The sequence below is a fragment of the Psittacula echo genome (assembly GCF_963264785.1).
Source record: "Psittacula echo genome assembly, chromosome: 2".
Classification (NCBI taxonomy): Eukaryota; Metazoa; Chordata; class Aves; order Psittaciformes; family Psittacidae; genus Psittacula; species Psittacula echo.
In genome coordinates this window covers 107,482,883-107,503,222 of record NC_137737.1, presented here as the reverse complement: position 1 = coordinate 107,503,222, position 20,340 = coordinate 107,482,883, and positions in this window count along the sequence as shown.

The following is a 20,340-nucleotide window of genomic DNA, read 5'->3' as shown; positions in this document are numbered from 1 at the left end:
CTTAGAGGACTGACCCTGGAAGACCTGCTATGAGCGTACGTGGTAGCATACCAGCTTGAAAGATCTTGTTGCTAGATGAAGAGATTTTTCATATTTTGTTAACCTATTTATTGCTGCCTTTGCAGCCTCTTAACCTTTCTATTGATGCTCTGTCCATTCAGTGTATCCCCTGAGGGGACGTCTTCATCAACATTAGCTCTGAATTACACCTTCCAGTTAAAACTGGGCATGTGCTGGTGGCCAGCTGTCTAGGAACACAGACTCCCCACGTGGAGAAGTGAAATAATGCTGCCTCTCTAATGCTGATTAGCAGTGTGACTTCTTCCCAGGGACTGCCAGATCTAAGAAAATATTGTACACTTTGATAAACCACATGCACCTACACAACCTAGTATCGCATTGGGGGCATGTATAGATTAATGCTACCAATCTCACAAGATGAAATACATTGGCTGATGCTTTAATACCCTGAGAATATTGTTCACTGATGACTAAATTGATAGATTATTTTTTTTACGTGAGCATTTTTCTCAAACACGTATCTGCCTCTCCCATCCCCACATTGTCTCTAAAAGCAGTGAGGCCATCTCCATAATCTTCCTTCCTGATGTTCCCTATTGTGGCTTTATTTGTTGAGTTCACGTTGATATAATTTCTGTGTTCTGTACAAGCCACTCTTGGGCTTTATCACTTAAGACTTTCAAGTATCATTACTTGAGTCACAGACTGTAAATTTCACAATATAGCAGTGATACATTTGAACACCAGAGTTTAAATTTATTGGTTTATTTTCATTTATACTGAATTCACTCAAACTGCTAACTTTTGAGCATGCACAGAGTATACCGTTACACTTTGATTTACAACGCATTGCTGTTGTTTTCATTATTAATATTCTATAGCTTAATAATAATAAAAAAGAATTTTTTCCTCCATTTAATTCTACAAAGATTTGTGAATCTTAGCCTAGAACAAGATCATGAGATTTCTACTGTGTTGTATCTTTTTCCAGTTGTCTCCACAATACACCAACTGTAACGATAATTTGTCCTGTGCATCCCAAAACATCACTTGCCAAAGAGCAATACAGCAGATTGCATGTTGCATGGCTGGCATTTCTGAACTGTCAGTGTTTTCATCGCTGTACCAAGTTCAGTTCTGAGCCAGGTAAGTAGGAATAGATCCTGATTTTCCAGTGTTTCCCCTGGGTGCACTGGTGATGCTGTATCCTCTGTGGCAGAAGCTGCTAGGTGCAAAAGCCATGCTAAATCCCTAGGTCCAAATGAAAGGAGAAGCTGACAAACTCAGCACAGTCTGTCTTGCAAACGGCTGGTAGAGTTGCTCTTCTCTGTGTTTGCTTAAATATTTTCAGCAGGTACATGGCTATGCCAGTTACATGTACAAAGTGGAAGTATACAGTCTGTCCGATCATGCAGAGATAGAGTTAAAAAAGCCAAAGCTGACGTGGAGCTCAGTCTGGCAAGGGATATGAAGGACAACAAGAAGGAATTCTACAAGTTCATAAACAGCAAAAGGATGACCATGGAAAATGTGGGTCTCCGGCTGAATGAATCAAGGAACTGGTTACAAATGATACGGAGAAGGCTGAGGTACTCAGGGCCTTCCTTGCCTCAGTCTTTACAAGGAAACCTATCCTTCAGGAATCCCAGGCACCTGAGAACAGTGGGAAAATCTTGTACAAGGAAGACACAACTTGGTGGAGGAGGAACAGTTCAGGGAGCACTTAAACAAACTAAATGTACATAACTGCATGGGGCCTGACAAGCTGCATTCACGAGTGATTAGGAAGCTGGCTGATACAGCAGACATTTTTTATTATCTTTGAATAGCCATAGTAACTAGGAGAGGCTCCTGATGACTGGAAGAGAGGAAATATCACTCCCATCTTCAAGAAGGAAAGAACAAATCCAGGAACTACAGGCCAGTCTCACCTCTGTCTCTGGGAGGTGATAGAGAAAATCTTTCTGGAAAGCATTTTTGAGTACATGGAAACCAGAACAGACAAGAAGGTGATAGGGACTGGTCAGCAAGGATTTACAAAGGGAAGAACATGCTTGACCAATCTGATAGCCTTCTGCAATGATATGACTAGATTGGTGGACAAATGGAGAGTAGTCAACACTGTTTACCTTGACTTTAGTAAAGCTTTTGGTATCAACTCCTGCAACATCATCATACACAAGCTGACAAAATATGGGTTAAAAAAGCAGACAGTGAGATGGATTAAAAGCTAGCTGAATGACCAGGTCTAGAGGGTTGTGAACCGTGGTTTAAAGTCCAGTTGGAGTCAAGTCACTGGTGGCACAAGCCATAGGGCTCAATATTGGGGCCAATATTGTTCAACATCTTTACTAATGACCTTGACAATGGGACAGAGGGCACCCTCAGCAAGTTAGCAGACAATAAAAAAACAGGATGGAGTGACTAATATACCAGATGGTTGTTCTCCTGCTCTCCACTTGTACACCAATCTAGTCATATCATTAGCAGGAGTGTTGCCAGCAGATAAGGTGATCTCTCCTACGTATTCGGCACTGATGAGACAACACCTGGAGTGATGAGTCCACTTCTGGGCTTCCTAGTACAAGACAGATATGGACTTACTGGAGCAAGTCCAGCTAAGGGCCATTAAGATGATGAAGTGACTGCAGTACGTCTCATATGAGGAAAGGCTGAGAGAGCTGGGGCTGCTGAGCCTGGAGAAGGATGAGGGGGATCTTATCAATTTATAGAATTAACTTATGGAAAGGAGTGAAGAAGACAGAGCCAGGTTCCTATCAGCATTGCTTAGCAATAGGACAAGAGGCAAAGGACACAAATTAAAACACATGAAATTCCATTTGAACACAAGAAAGCACTTTTTTACTGTGAGGGTGGTCAAACACTAGAGCAGGCTGCCCAAAGAAGTCGCGGCTTCTCCATCTGTGGAGCTATTCAAAGCCTCACTGGACATGGTCCTGAGAAACCTGCTCTAGGTGGCCCTGCTTGAGCAGTGGGGTTGGACCAGACGGTCCCTTCTAACTTCAACTGTTCTGTGATTCTGTAACAATGGGTATAGTTTGACTTGTCCATTCCACAGATCTAAGGATCTTTTTTTGTTCCACTACCACCTAAAATGTGCTATTTTAATCGGATTAAGTTTTGCAACAGATTGTAACTGGAGGTTACCCTTCCAATGAAGAGTGATACGGGTCTTATAAGCATAGTAGGGAAGGAATCAGCCATGACTTTCAGTTTAATCCAGCTATTTCAGTGTCTAATACATCATCTCACTTGGTGTCATTCAACAGACACAGTCTACTCCATGATTTCCAATAACAAAAGAGGTCATCTCAGCAACAGGAGCCCTTTATGAGAAACCTGGACAGGGACAGGGTTGAGGAACTGCAAGGCAGAACTTTTATCACAGTAATTCTGTTGGACTGCTCCACAGGGAGCTGTAGGGAGGGCAAGGGCGTCTCAGAGAGTAGACGAACCAGGATCTGTAAGTTCATAAATACTTTCCCTGAACTAAAGTCCCCATTCAGAATGCCACTAAACTTTAGCAAAGTCTAGATCCCATTTTATGCAGCTTAGGACCGTTTCTTATTAAAGCTGGGAAGACTAGATATAGATCTTTGCCCAAAACAGTAATCCTCTTATATTTCATTACTAGCACCACAAGCCTCTGTGAAGTGGTTTCTATCAGAACCATAATAACAATGGGTTGCAGCTAAGCTTTCTATCCCAAGTTCAGTCACAGCAAACCCACTAACACATTAAATCTGTGCCTGCCTTTGATTTATTAGTACTCCTTAAGCCTTTCCACAGTCAGGTATGGGTCTGAGGCAGCAGCTAGCGGCTGAGGGGGAAGGAAAAGAGATTCTAGCATCACATCTCTGCTATGCCTGGCTATCGGAGCACTTCATTTCAGGGCATGTTATCTTAACAAGGTACTGAAGATAGTTCAAACTAATCTGTTATTTTGCCTTGCTATAGTGGATAACTTAGCTGAGAGCTGGTAAGGGACTACAAGGGCTCTTTTGCTCCATCTAGGGGGAAATTCAAACAGGTGAATTTTAACTAATCTGATTTTTGTCCTGACACGGAACATAAGTGGTCACGTGGACAAGTACAGAATTACAGCTATCAGCCAAGACTAAAAGATGAGCAGCAGTTAAGGACAATGTCTGACTTTCTCCTCTCAGTTCCATGTGTTCTGGTCTGCTCAGCAAGAATGGGGAACTCCGTCTTAGTTGCTGACCCTGTGTCTTCCAGTATGCTGTTAATTCAGACTTAAGTTTCAAGGGGTGTTCAAATGAGCTAAACTGGACAATTTAGATTAGTCTTTTTGTCTTGGGTGTTCAGGACATGAAATGTCCTGTGCTGAGACTGTGTAGAACTATCCAGTGACTTCAAAAGTGGATGGATGCTGCCTTTAAAAGAGCTGAAGTTTGGTTTAGCTTTTGCTCCTGGCAGGGACACTCTGCTTTTTGACAGTAACCTATGAGATGAAGAAGAAAAATACAAAAGATTGGTGCTTTGTTTCCAGCAAAGTCAGTGCATAGTTCCTAGGAGATGGCCTTTCTGAGTAGTCACTTCTGACTGCACCTGTTGAAGACTATTACAGCACGCAAGTTGCGGCTGATAATTTTATTGGGTAGGTATTCTTCACATGAATATTCCCTCACCACACTTTTGCATCCAAATCTTTGTTTCCAACAAGCAAACCTGTACATTGGTCAAATAATAGCTATGTACATAGTTTTTGTAAATTTGGGACATGTAAATTTGGGAAGTTTGGGACATGCTTCTCTTTCTTTCAACAGGACAGTAGAGAACAAAATAGCACAAAATAAGAACAAATGCATCACTTTTTCACTCAAAATTGGGTATAAACTGTTTTGAAATTATTCTTCAGCTAAAAATGCCATCAAGTTCTTGTGCAATCGCATTCAGCAGCCACTTAACTAATAAACCGTTAACTTGTGACAGGTGGGCATGGCTATTTACTGCTGAACCTTTAAGCAAGTGCTACTATATTTTACTTGCTTCCTGTAAGCAAATAACCCCATGCAGAAAAAAACCCCTGTGATTCATGTGGTATTGTCCGGGTGGTTAAACTCTTCCTCTTCAGCTCCACAGGTCTGTGTCAGTGAACTTGATCACTAGTCAGACCTCAACAACTATTTTTAGAACCAGATCTGGATTTTGTGACTATTTTTGTTGTTAGACAGCCATCTTGTGGTGCATCTTATTAACAATAAACAGTAAAAACCACTCTATTACACTTCAGAAATTGTGGTCCACAAAGACTCTGGTGGTTTTGATCTTCCATATCTCTGGTCTTCTCAAAACTCCTTTTGAAATGGAAATAACCCAATCTCAAATTGCACTTCTGAGTCATAGCAATATTTGTTAGGGACTGGGGAAGAGGACATATTTCTCTATGCTTTTTTTAAAAACTGAATTGAAAGGCTTTGGAGTGCAAACAAACAGCTACGATTTACAGCACAGTTTTATCCCTTCCCTAACAACTGATGTATTGATCTAGGTAGGAAGCAGGTGGTCTGGCTTTATTAACGTGATAAATATAGCTTTTGCATCCACAAGATCTACGAAATATTCTGGAAACCATTTAAATTCAAACAATACCTGTTGTTACTGGGGTCTTATCTTTAAAAATAGCAAAAGTATATGTTGAAGTGTTGTTTGGGATGCTTGCAGATTGCAAGAGTTTTCCAGTGGCAAGGACATATTACATCCCACTTAAAATTCCTGTTTTCAAATCTGTAGTTAACTGAAAAAGATAGACACACATGAACTAACAGTTCATAAAACAATTCAGAAACTGCTTTGATTTTTGGTATATCTCCCTTTCCATGAGATGTAAACCCTCATACAGTGTTTAATAAGAAAATAATGCAGTGTGCAAAATATTACCAGGCCTCTGAAGAACCAGTGTTTAGCAAACAAAACAAAACCTAAGTCTTTCCATAAAACAGAATGCCTATATACATCGAAAGTTTTCCCTCTGCAGCTTTGAATGAGACCTTAACATTTTTTTCCTGTATGTATAGAACTGTTCTCTTGTCCATTAATAAGCTATAATTATCTATTGTCCTTTCCTTGAAAGGAAAAAAGCACTATGTAGCCAAAGATCATTACTGGTCCACCCTCTGCTATCAGAGAAGTCAATGAAAATGGAAATGACTAGAGGGCCTTTAGAACAGTATACAATAATTAGCATCTTTCCTAAAAAATCAGTTATAAAATTTCAAAAACACAGTCTTATGCAATTGCCTCTGTAGAACTTACTTAGTTAATCTCTTTTGCTCATCTTGTCTGATATTTGTTCAGGGTGGGCAACAGGCTTTCATAAAAAGATCACAAGATAAAAAACACTTAGGAATCAAATGGGAAGAGGAAAGCCCAAGCAGTGAGGACCAACAATTGGGTGAACCCTGACGCACAGACTAAACCAGCCTAGGCAAGAATATTTCTGTTGGAAGAGACCTACAATGATCATCTACTCCAACTGCATGGAGAGGAACTGCTTTGGGGCACCAACTGGAGAGCAGACACGTGATTCTTAGAAAAATGTGAATACTTGTAGCTCAGACTTTTTCTAACTCAGTAATAAACAGTCCAAGCAAGTGAAGCTGTGAACATGAGCCATTGGTGGAAGGGTGCTCTGCTTTCTTTCAAAGTCCCTAAAAGTCAGAAGCCAATAATCCAAGCAGAGAGATCTACAGAAGACATCATGACATTGATTTGTACCCTTTCATATCTTTCAACTCTATCTCCCCACTCTTTTCATAGCGTAGGTGTGAAAAATTAAGACAGTATTCTAGTAATGCTGTTACTATTGATACATGTAATGGCAAAGTCTCCTCCCTGCTTCTCTTTATTCCCTCTTCCTAAAATGTAGCATTAATGTTTGATTTTGAGATGATCACTTACAGTGAACTGTCAACTCTTCTTTGAGTCACTCATTTACCAAGACAGAGCTAGCAAGTCTGCACAATGGAATAGACATACCTGAGGTGACCCAGAAAGAGTTAATTTTAATAGGAAGGACAGCATAGCCAAAACCACATGCCAAGACAAACTAGCCCTGCTGAAGAGTGCTCAGTGCTGTCTCAGATTTTGCTGTGCCCTGTAATGACACCTAGTTATAGATGAGGCTCTTCTGAATCACAGTTCTTTGGACTGGGTAATTGCATTTAATTAGGTAACTAAGTCCTCTCTATAAAACAACTTGTATTCATCACCTACTTCCCAGTCAATCTTTATGTCATCTTTAAACCATTCAGGCAAAGATTCTGTATCATCATCTACACAATTGATTTTAAAAAGAGTGTTGAAGTACTTTAATGACCCCTTTGGAGCCTGCTGGAGACACCCAGCTCTGTCAGCCTGGTGTCAGTTGCACTTCAAGGCCTCTCAGTAATCCAGTTTTAAATCTGTATGCTGTGCATACTGGTTGTCCCACATGAATCACGTATTTTGTTCAGAATGTACAGCATTATATCAAACCAATTGGAAAAATCCAGTACAACTGCCTTGTTCTATCACATCCATAGTTCACTACAAAATAAATGAGTTTTGAAAGAAAGATCTACTTTCCACAAATGATGTTGATTGACAGTTTAAGTTTATAATTTTATTTTAAACAAAATTAACTGTTTTGCTACTTTGTATGGGATTCAAGCAAATAAGCAGATCCCTGAGTTTCCTTCACTTTTTCTAGGACAGTGATGGAAATCCTCACTGGCATGTCTCAGGTTTCAAGATAATTTGAAAATTATGGTTATTTAATATTATTCCAAGAAGAACTTTAACAGCACATAAATTATTGATATAAATATAATTTAAATTTAGAAGATGCTACCAGATATTCTCCTTTTTACTTTTCTTAGGTAAATGTTCTGTTCTATCCAGAAAATGAGACCTTTGTTACAATGATCTTGTCATCTCTGTCATAAAGAAGCCAGTTTCATTACACCTTGTAACTTGGGCAACTGTGTGATCAGACACATGCCAGCATTTATACACTAACCTCTGAACAGTGACACTCACAAAGCATGTCCTTTGGTCAAGCTTGTCATGTGTAACTGAAAATAACACTTTTAAATAGCTGATAGGTTTTCAGGAATTTGGCATTTAAAGTTTTGGCACTACATAGATGGTCACTGCTCAATGGGGCAGGCTCTGCCACTAGTACACCAGACATGATTTAAGCTGTTTTTCTGGTGGACCTCCTGGATAAAGGAATGATGCAAACAATTAGAGTCTTCCCTGAATCATGCTCATTTTTACTGCTGAGAAACAAAATGTGCGCTACAATAAAGTAGTGACAAGGGCCAGATGAGCTTGACTGTTCCCACCTCCAGTACATACCATTTCAGTTTCGATCACATTTGTATAAACGTCACACAGCACTGCCAGTATGAACAGTTGATGCCAAATCTCTTGTTCTGCAAAAGCAGAGAACATCTGCAACAGAGGGCACTGTGACTGCATGGTCCTAAACCTGGCAGTGGCTGTGAAAAACAAGGGTTTCAGTAACACGGATAGGAATGTCGTGCCTTTTCCATACAACTGGTAGCAGCCTGCACATCCTAGCCATTACTTAACATAAACCAACAACCAAAGTGCTGATGGTTGAGGCCTCACTATACTGAAATTGGAGGTGAAAAAAATAACCTTCCATTAGCTCAAATAGAATTGAGATTTCCCACTGACAAATATAACATTGAGTGTATTTTGATTCACATTACATTTTCTGGATCATAACATCATTCTGATTTATGTAATTTGCACCTTGCAATTAAAGAGAGGGAAAACCAAAATCTGAACATCCAGGGTTTTATGGTTTCTAAACTTTGCTTCAGAATCTTACCCATGCTCTTACCGTCAGCTTGCTCCATTACTACATACCCTCTTAAGACTATCTTTACAAGAGTTATTAACATACAAATATTTTACAGAAGTGATTAATCTCTTGATCTTGGTTACTAATTTTATATATTAAATACTAATTTAATATATTTCATTATTTACTTGAGTTTGTTTTTTTTTTTTCCAGATTTTGAAAATAATGTGGATACAGCTTCATTCTTAGGGTCATTTTACTGTCAGGGAGAGAACAATTGTTCTCTTGCAATTTTTTATCTAAATCTTTGCAAAAAAAAAAATTGATAATGCTTAATCTGCCTTTCAAAATTTGTTTCACATCTCTGTCATTACTCCTAAAAAAAAAGCCTATTTGAGTCAAGAGAAGAATGAAATGTCATCTCTTCTTCATTAGAAAAGAGAACAGTAGTATCAAACATGCGTAGCAGCAATAACCCTGCCTTCTGCATATTGCACATTTTATTTCAATGTTTCATGTATCATAGTATGCTAATACAGGCACACTATCCATGCACTTTACTCCAGTTTCTTGTCCCATGTTTATTTTCAAGCCAGTCCATCTTCCAGTAGATCGGAATACAGATTTCCAAAGCACAGCAAAATTACAAAGGTTTCTGAGCCATTTCATGCAGCCATGAGCTTCCATTTGTCCATGGGTAGGTGACTCACATACTGTGATTGCTGTTGGCATTTCACTCTTAAGCATCTTTACAACTATCATGGATAGGCTGTTTAAAGCCAGAGAGCCATGCTTGACCTCGTACTCACCAACAGGGAAGGCCTGGTTGGAAATGTGACGCTCCAGGGCAGCCTTGGTTGCAGTGACCATGAGATGGTCGAATTCGAGATCCTTGGGACAGTGAGAAGAGTGTGCAGCAAGCTCACTGCCCTGGACTTCAAGAGAGCAGACTTTGGCCTCTTCAGGAGCCTGCTTAGTAAGGTTCCATGGGATACAGCCCTAGAGGGCAGGGGGGCCCAAGACTCTTGGCTGTTATTCAAGGATCACCTGCTCCAAGCTCAGGAGTGTTGCACCCCAAGTAGAAGGAAGTGCAGCAGGAGGGCCAGGAGACCTCCTTGGATGGATAAGGAGCTGCTCAGGAAAATTCAAAGGAAAAAAGAGACTTATAGAAAGTGGAAGCAGGGACAGGCGGCCTGGGAAGAATATAGGGATGCTGTCCAGGAAGCTAGGAACCAGGTGAGGAAGGCTAAGGCCCAGTTAGAATTGAACTTGGCTAGGGATGTTAAAGATAACAGGAAGGGATTCTATGGGTACGTAGCGAGTAAAAGACAGACTAGGGACAACGTAGGCCCCCTTCGGAAGATATCTGGAGAACTGGCTACCGAGGATTTGGAGAAGGCTGAGGTTCTTAATGACTTCTTTGCCTCAGTCTTCACTGGCAAAATCTCTGACTGCACCACTCAAGTCTTGGAAGGCGATCGCAGGGACTGTGAGAATGAGGACCCTAGGCCCACTGTAGGAGAGGATCTGGTTTGAGACCATCTTAAAAACCTAAACATACACAAGTCCACGAGACCTGACAACATCCATCCATGGGTCCTGAAGGAGCTGGCAAATGAAGTTGCTAAGCCACTGGCCATCATATTTGAAAAATTATGGCAGTCAGGTGAAGTTCCCGAAGACTGGAAAAAGGGAAATATAACCCCCATTTTCAAGAAGGGGAAAATGGATGACCCGGGGAATTACAGACCAGTCAGTCTCACCTCTGTGCCTGGCAAACTCTTGGAGCAGATTCTCCTGGAAGACATGCTGAGGCACATGAAAAACAAGGAGGTGGTTGGTGACAGCCAGCATGGCTTCACTAAGGGGAAATCCTGCCTGACCAATTTGGTGGCCTTCTATGATGGGGCTACAAAACTCATGGACAGGGGCAGAGCAGTTGACGTCATCTATCTGGACTTGTGCAAAGCGTTCGACACTGTCTCACGTGACATCCTTGTCTCTAAATTGGAGAGACATCAATTTGATGGGTGGACCACTCGGTGGATAAAGAACTGGCTGGATGGCCGCACGCAAAGAGTTGTGGTCAATGGCTCCATGTCCGGCTGGAGACCGGTAACGAGTGGTGTCCCTCAGGGATCGGTTGGGACTGGTCTTGTTCAACATCTTTGTTGGTGACATGGACAGTGGGATTGAGTGTGCCCTCAGCAAGTTTGCCGATGACACCAAGCTGTGTGGTACGGTGGATACGCCGGAGGCAAGGGATGCTATCCAGAGGGACCTCGACATGCTTGTGAGGTGGGCTGATGCCAACCTTATGAAGTTTAACCATGCCAAGTGCAAGGTCCTACACCTGCGTCAGAGCAATCCCAGGCACAGCTACAGGTTGGGTAAAGAGATTCAGAGCAGCCCTGCAGAGAAGAACTTGGGAGTGTTGGTCGATGAGAAAATGAACATGAGCTGGCTTCAGTGTGCGCTCGCAGCCCAGAAAGCCAACCGTATCCTGGGCTGCATCAAAAGGAGCGTGACCAGCAGGTCGAAGGAGGTGATCCTGCCCCTCTACTCTGCTCTCGTGAGACCTCACTTGGAGTATTGTGTGCAGTTCTGGTGTCCTCAACATAAAAAGGACATGGAACTGTTGGAACAAGTCCAGAGGAGGGCCACGAGGATGATCAGGGGACTGGAGCACCTCCCATATGAAGACAGTCTGAGAAAGTTGGGGCTAGGGGTAACGGGTTCAAACTTAAACAGGGGAAGTTTAGATTGGATATAAGGAAGAAATTCTTTACTGCGAGGGTGGTGAGGCACTGGAATGGGTTGCCCAGGGAGGTTGTGAATGCTCCATCCTTGGCGGTGTTCAAGGCCAGGTTGGATGAGGCCTTGGGTGTCATGGTTTAGTGTGGGGTGTCCCTGCCCATGGCAGGGGGGCTGGAACTAGATGATCTTAAGGTCCTTTCTAACCCTAACTATTCTATAATTCTATGATTTGTACTATTTCTCTTGTAACCATGCAGAAAAAATTTATTCTTCTGTTCCTGTCTGTTGTTAATCTGCAGTTGCATGTACAGAATTAGCTGGCAATGAAATACATTAGGAAGGATTGACTGTTAACTGTAAAAGCCCAGCTCTCCATGTGTGATTTAAAAAACAACAGACGTCGCATTTAAGATTATAATGGGCATCAGAGCTAAAATGAGATTAGTAACTTTTAACTGAACCTAAACTACATTTTTCAATTTTTAGTAATCGCCTGACAGTAAATCCCTCCTATGCCAGCCAGACCAGAATACACAGACTTTTTGAGTTTTCCTTTCTTAAAACATTGGAAAGGCTTTTTGCAGGATTTTCTTGATACCTTTTATTCACTATGTCAGTAATTGAGGGCTCAAAACTAAGTGGCCAAGGAAATGCTTTTCCTAATTACATAACATAAGCCCTCTACTGCATTTTTAGCTCTATTCTCAGTTGTTCAGGTTATACTCAAATTCAGTTTGATACTATGAATAATTCACATATTTCCTCTCACTCACTGTAAGAGACTAAGATTTACTGCAGTGAACAGGCAGCACCTAGTGGTCTTGAAATGCATGAACAGTTCAAGTTAACTCTTCCAAGTTTTTGAAATAAACATTTCATGAACTAAAATTAAATATTGGTTTTCACATGTGTATGTGCATGTGCATGTGCAAGTGTGTGTGTATGTGTTTGCCGGGGACAGAAAACATTCAGTTTCTGACTTGCTCTGAGATCTAGATCTTCATCCGGAGCAAATTTATCTTTTAGTACTTCACAGACAAATACAAGGAAGAAAACAAACTCTTGAGTTTTTAAAAGCTATTGGTTACAATGAAGCCAACCCATACAAAGCCTCCACATTTTACAAAAATTCTGATATTCTGATATTCTTTACGGTGAATAAAGTACTTTAATGCCTCCATCTAATTGTAACCCTTCAATTTTAAATTCAAAGCCCCCAAGCTAGTTATAATAATTACCAATATTGATTATCAAACCTCAGAGTCTATTTCTGCTGAAATGAATCAAAAATTTGAAAGCTATTGGACAAATAACTCTCCAGAATTGCAAGGAAGAGCATAGCATTAAAAGTAAGGAGGAAACTTGGTCAGTTAAGCTTATTATAACAACCTGAGCTCCGTAAGAATGCATACCTTGAAGGTAAGTTTCATGTTTTATCATATTACAACAGTCAGAGATTTTTGGATCATTAGCTTTAATTTTATTCCAAGAATTTGTTTGTATATCCATTTATCTGCAGGATTTGTTTTTGCTCTCTACCAAGTTTCTCACTTCAAAAGCAAATATATCTAAGACTATTTGAAGCATTGGTAGAAACAGGACTGAGATAAATATGATTGCATCAGCAAAACCACTCTGAATTTTTTAGTATTCTTCCAAACTTTATCGGAAACTTCAATCCAAAAAAATAAAAGTATTGCATATGCACCAGTTTGAGTTCATAGAAGTCAACGAACAAAGTCTCTGTTTCCATTTTTGGGTATCACAAAAGGCCATGACATGGGTGGACCAAGAGAAGAGTGGGAATTGCGTCAAACACTGGTAACCAGAAACTGCAATAAGCCACTTATTGCCCATGCCTGGACTTCTCTGTTCCCCCCCAGTACATCCAACGGTTCACCTGGAGTATGCCAGCTTTACATGGATGATGGATGGATGAATGGAATGCATTTTGTGTTTCTTATACATGTACTGAAGCTTTCAAAACTGCCTTCTTTTACAATGAACCTCCTGCTACATTTAAAACAAATAAAGAACTGGAAAGCTTAATAGGGAGCATGACTACAGAACTAAGGCCAAATCTGAAGCCACTAGGTAGCTATGAAGCCACTCCACTGAAGGCAATAAGAAAGATGTTGCTCTTTTGTGAGCCAAGGAATTTAGCAAAATATAATTCTAAGAGACCCTTTCATTAGGGATGAGGAGCTGCCTGCCTTGACAGAACGCAGTTCCTGCAGCAGACCACACAAATCCATGGCAATAGCTAAAGAGTATTAGGTGTTCTGTATCTTCAAATTTGTTAAAAAATGAGGGCTAGGCAAACCTGTTTCTCCTGCTTATTTCCTTTCAGTCCTCCCAAGGTTCTCTGCAAATGTAGAAATTAATCCTGCTCCCAGAAAAATGTGGAAAGCTGTTCGCTCCTGCACGAAGAAAGGTATGGATTACATGCTGTCATGCTTTAAGCCCAGCCAGCAACTCAGAACCATGCAGCCGCTCTCCCACTCCTCCCTTTCTCCCCCTCTCCACTACCCACTCGGGGAGAATCAAAAGAATACAAACCTATGAGCTTAGATAAGAACAGTCCAGTAACTAAAGTATAAGACAAAATACTACTAATGATGATAATGATAAGGGAAATAACAAGGGGAGAGAATATAAAACTAAAAAAGGGGAAAAAACAACCAATGAACACAAGTGATGCACAATACAATTGCTCACCACCCGCCAACCGACACTCAGACCGATATGGGCCTTACGGGTGACTCCCCCCCAGTTTATATACTGGGCATGACATGCCGTGGTATGGAATACTCCTTTGGCTACTTTGGGTCAGGTGTCCTGTCTCTGCTTCCTCCTGGCTTCTTGTGCCCCTCCTCACTGGCAGAGCATGAGAGACTGAAAAGTCTTTGATCAGGGTAAGCATTATTCAGCAACAACTAAAACATTGGTGTGTTATCATCATTGTTCTCAGACTAAAGCTGAAACATAGTACTGCACCAGCTACTAGAGAGGAGAAAAATTACTTTTACAGCTGAATCCAGGACACACACATATACAGCCTCTTCTCTATGTGCATGATCTGCATAATGTCTCAAAGGGAAACTTATTCAGAAGTGACAATGATCAGAATACAGTCCATTAACTCTCACACTAATGGCACTAGTAAAAAGTCCCTCCCTCACGTAAAATCATTTTATTGTCTTTGTACAATTTTAAGGTACAATCAGGAGGCCATCTTACACTATTGATTTTTCCTAACTCCACACTGAAATCAATGAGGAGACCTGCTTAAAATCAATAGTATAAGAAAGAATCTGCAGAGCTGTTTACAGTAGGACTTTTTCCAATTTTTGTTTGTTTTCTTCTTTTAGTTGATCATACTCAATCTGACATGTTGATACTGGATGATAAATAACTCATGTGTGTATGGGATTTGTCAAAAATGAGAACAATATGGATACAATAATGTTAATATTGAATTTTCAGGGGGAACAAATATATTAAGGAACTAAAACAGGGTGCGGTATCACTCAAAATTGCTATCCTTTCAAATCCAAGAATGGGTTCTGATGGCCTAGGAAAAAGGTTCTTCCAGTTCACTCACACAGTAAATACAATATTCACACAGTATCACACACAGTATGTTAGAGATTGGAAGGGACCTCAAAAGATCATCTAGTCCAATCCCCCTGCCAGAGCAGGAACACCTAGATAAGGTCACACAGGAATGTGTCCAGGCGGGTTTTGAATGTCTCCAGAGAAGGAGACTCCACAACCTCCCTGAGCAGCCTGTTCCAGTGTTCTGTCACTCTCACTGAGAAGAAGTTTCTTCTCAAGTTTAAGTGGAACCTTTTGTGTTCCAGTTTGTACCCATTACCCCTTGTCCTATCATTGTTTGCCACTGAGAAGAGCCTGGCTCCATCCTCGCGACACTCCCCCTTTATATATTTATATACACTAATAATAATAATATACACTAATTCAAGTCTAGAAAGGAAAAAACATGTTAGAAAGGGGGTTTATTGCCCAGATTAAAAGCAGTTTAGAAAGTGTATCAAAAATTCACATGGGAATCACAGTTGACCACCCTAGAAAGAGAGGGGAAAATATTCAGAGCTGATGGATTTTCTGAAAACAAGTCAAAAAAGGTAGTTGTTTATTTCCACCAAAGAAAAAAGTTGCATATAGATCCACGGCCCTGATCTTTTCACAAATATAGAGAGTAGAAAAAAGAGCAATGAAGCTAACAGGACCCACTGAGTTCATTTATATTTGATAAGAGATTGTCTTTGGATATTAATCTGGGACGGAGACTCTGAATCTTCTATGCACCTTGAAGAGTCTGTATAAAACTTTGAACTCTGTGGAGAAGAGAGATGTTAGCTGTAGCCCTGTGCTTCACATTTTTGATAAAAGTAGCTCTAGACTACTATTTCTTGGATTGCTCTTCTGAGGTGCTAGAACTTTTCCAATATACAATAGCATAAGCCTTGAAACCTGGCTTTTAGACTACTCTGGCAGTGTGTGCATGTAAGCTTGCAGTCCCTCTTTTGTGTTGATTTTGACTGCCATTGTTTTAAAAATTATTTTGCCATTTTGCCACCCTTTCCAAAACAGCAAATTCTAACCAGTTTATGAAGGAAATCCTCAAGATTTAACACATGAAATAACCACATAAAATTTTTCTTATCAGTCTAAAACAGTACACAGCCCAGTTCCCCATCTGTAATATGGGCATAATGGCATCCTTTTAGATGTGTACTGAAAAGAGAAATTAATTATAACACTAACATAGTTCAGATGTTATGGTATAAGTATTGCAGAACGGACTGAGAGAAAGACTGATTAGAGAGACATGTAAATTAACTATACTACTGTACTCAATTGAGTCGCATGAGTTCCTTCCACTGGAATGATGGCCAGTCTGTCAATATTCCATTAATATCCTTTAAGCTTAGAGAAATTGGGTTTGATAGCCGTGGAGGCTGATCTACTCAATCAACACTGCTCTCCTCCCTCTCGCCAAAAGAACACTTCATGTATTTTCTTTTAAATATTTGTCTTGAAATAAACGCAACCTGGATCAAAACCAAAGGTGTACAAGGAATAGTGGAAGGCAAGAAAAAGAAACGGCATGAAAATAAAGTTGAGGCCTAGGGCACAACATACAATATATAGGGAATATCTGCTAAAGGCTGTAGAGCAGAAATTAACAGTACAGACACAAAGTGACAACTTCAAACATTGAAATAAGTCTCTTTTCACATTTCCAAACACATACACATGTACTAGCTGCTCTAAGAGTTCTGGGATATAGAGGAGGGATGGAAATATTAACTATGATTTACCTTAAGAACACAGCTTGAAAACACACAAAAATAGCCCTTTTTCCCATACAAGTGCTTATTAATAAAACAAGATATTTGAGGACTTTTTGTCTGCTTGTTTCTTTGCTTTTTAAGAGGTCAGAAGCTCATTTTCCATTTCAACCATGCTGCTGTACCAATTCTGTGAGCATTGCCCCAGGCTTTTTTCTTCTGGACAATACCAATTTAATTTGTAACGAAAACATTGCAAGTCAGACTACACCACCTACTAGCATATTGATTATTTTTCACTAAACAATTACAAGGAAATCAAAATCCCATCTCTTTATTTTTTGAGCTAGTTTTTTATTGTTTTGGGGTTTTTTTTCCATGTTGATCTTTTGTTTCTGTACGTAAATGAGTTGAATTGTAGGCTATGGTATCCATAGAAGTTGTATAGGTCTACCAAAACTTTCTTATATAATGATATCAGCACATCCTTCCTGTGTAGGTATTAATCTACTGACGCACATTCATTAGTAGATCATACATACAGACTCTCACTTAGGGAAAGTGTATGAATCATACCAATATAAATCTCTTTGTAACAGTGAAAGAGCATTCTTTTTATGAATGGTGACAGTATTTTGGTTTAAAAAACCCATGACCTCAGATGAACTGATCCATGTTATAACTGTGTAGCTCAGATCCCAGCCCCTTCTGTCCCTGAAATCAAATACTTTCTTAAAACAAAAAAAAGTTAAACTCATCTGAGAGAAATGCAGCTAATTAAAATGGTATTTAATCTTAATTCAGAATAATTTGTTTATGCCATAGATCATACTTTACAGTTCCTAAATATCATCTCCAGTTCAGAAATATCACCTCTTTCCAGCTGAGCAAAAGAACCCATATTCTATGCCTTTGATAGTGACTCTTCCTCTAATAATCAGTTGCTGGCATGGGTAGGAGAACAAGAAATCTAGATGAAAACATCAGTCCCAACCATCCCTCATAGCCAGAGAGATTAAAATGCTAATCAGATCACCCAGCTAACTAATACTGTGCCATATCTAATACCCTGGAAAATTAATTACATTCCAAGCAGTGAGTGATACTGTCTGACATAAATAAGCAGAACTCAGAAGACCATTTTGAAAGTTTATTTGAAAACCTTTCCATCAGTAGCTACTGCTGGTGTTGTCTGTTTTCTAAAGAAAATCCAAGCCCAGCTATTGGGGAAAATAAATAAATAAAAAAAAATCCTGCAATAAAAATATTTGTTTGGAGTGAAATAGTTGAGGGTTTGATAAACTCATTTCTGCAGTAGTGCTGGTTGTCCATATGCTTCTTCTTCTGCCTGAGATTTGTAATTTGTTCTTGACAAATAAGGAACTATTGCTCTACTGGTTGGTTTAGGTTGATGATAAGTCTTTAGGTCTGTTGGCCTAGGGTTAAGTCAACAGTGTGCCCTGGCAGTCAAAACGGACAGCTGTGTCCTGGTGTGCATCAAGCACAGCATAGCCAGCTGGTCGAGGGAGGCTACTGTCCCACTCTACATTCACTCGGGTGGCCCTACCTTGAGCACTGTGTGCATTTTTTGGCACCTCAATATAAGGACATCTAACTATTAGTGTATATCTGGAGAGGGATGACCAAGATGGAGAAGGGCCTTGAGGGCAAGACTTCTGAGGAGCAGCTAGGGTGATTTGTTCAGCTTGGAGGACAGAAGGCTCTGTACTCAATTGACACTGTGACCTCATCGCAGCCTACAACTACAGCAAGAGGGGCAGCGGAGGGAGGGAGAGGTGCTGATCTCTCTCTGGTGATCAGCGGTAGGGCATGAGGAAATGGAATGAAGCTGTGTCAGGGGAGGTTCAGATGGACATTAGAAGGCTCTTCACTGAGAGGGCAGTCGGTCACTGGAACAGGCTCCCCAGTGAAGTGGCCATGGCACCAAAAATGCCAGAGTTCAAGGATTGTCTGGGTGACATCTTCTATCATATGGTTTTGTTTCAGGTAGTCCTGTGAGGAGCAGAGAATTGGACCTGATCCTCATGGGAAGAGCTGACCCTTAGGAAGAGCTGATAGATCTTGAGGATCTATTGGTGTTGCAAATGGCTCATAGCAAGTGCCCGATTTTGGAGAACATAACTCTAGGGGAAGGACCTAAGGGAAAACAAAACACAACAACTCAGAACAAAAAGGTTATCTTGTTATGATCTTCTACTTGCTAGATTATTTCACTCTCAGAGATGGACTGTCCTTTCAAATACCTAATTAGAGAGTTTTAGGTAATAAGAGGATGGAGGGACAGCAATGCACAAGAAGTGTTGGGGTTGGTTTGTGAAGATTTTTTTTTTAAGGTTTAGACCATTCTACTTGTTTGAAGAATCACCAATATTTTCTGATGAAAATTAGTGACAGTAAGAAAAATATTAAACTAGTTCTAGTTATCTTGTTGTTTGTTACTGTTGGGGTTTGGGTTTTGTTCTTGACAACATAACCTTGCTGTCACACTGCCTCTCGTTTCTTCAATAAAATTAGCTCTTGAGAAATCATTCCTGTATGCCAGTGGTTTCCTATGTGTAAAACCCAATTTGACATTGTGGCACCTCCTTAGCTTACAAACAGTAGTGAGAATCTAGAAAACGGGACAATTTTTTGCAAACACGCACTCTTTTTGGCTGCTCTCACCTCTGATGTTCACAGGAATACTGTGTGTATCCACAGATCTCAATTAAAACTGAGAATCCTTCCTACCTCTGGAAGTCAAGCTTTGATGCTGCTGAAAAATCTGGATTCTGTGCACCCTTAAAATTTCCTCAAAAATCCCAGTGAGCAAGGCTCATCCTGATCATTTTCCTTCACGTGATTTATGACACTACTTCCTCTAATGCCATTTCCCCCTCTTTGCTTGGAATTTGAACAGCTACACTAGGCGGTGGTTAGGGAAATCTCCATGCCCAGGAGCAAGGATGTCATCCATATGCTCAAGTACTGGGTTTGGATTTTACAGTGAGATCCACCCCAGCCGACCCCAGCACCGCGAGTGCTGCCGCACGCAGGACCTCCATCCGGGGCTGGGGTCTCTGACCACCTGAAGGCAAATTTAGGGTAAACCCCGCCGCCCCGGCAGGCACAACCCGCACGGGGCTACTAAGCGAGGCCTAACTGCGCAGGTTCCGGGTACGCCAGGCCGGAGCCCACCACGGATCACCTCACTGAAGGTGCCGAGGCAGCGCGGGGATAAGGCCCGCTCCGGGAGGCCACCGGGCCGCCCTCCCCATCCGCGCCAGGGCTCACGTCGGCAAAGACCCGGCCACCAGCGCCAGCAGGACGACGGGGACGCGCGGCCGGCGGAAGGGCGGCGCGGGAGCTCTGCCGTTCCCCGCCCCC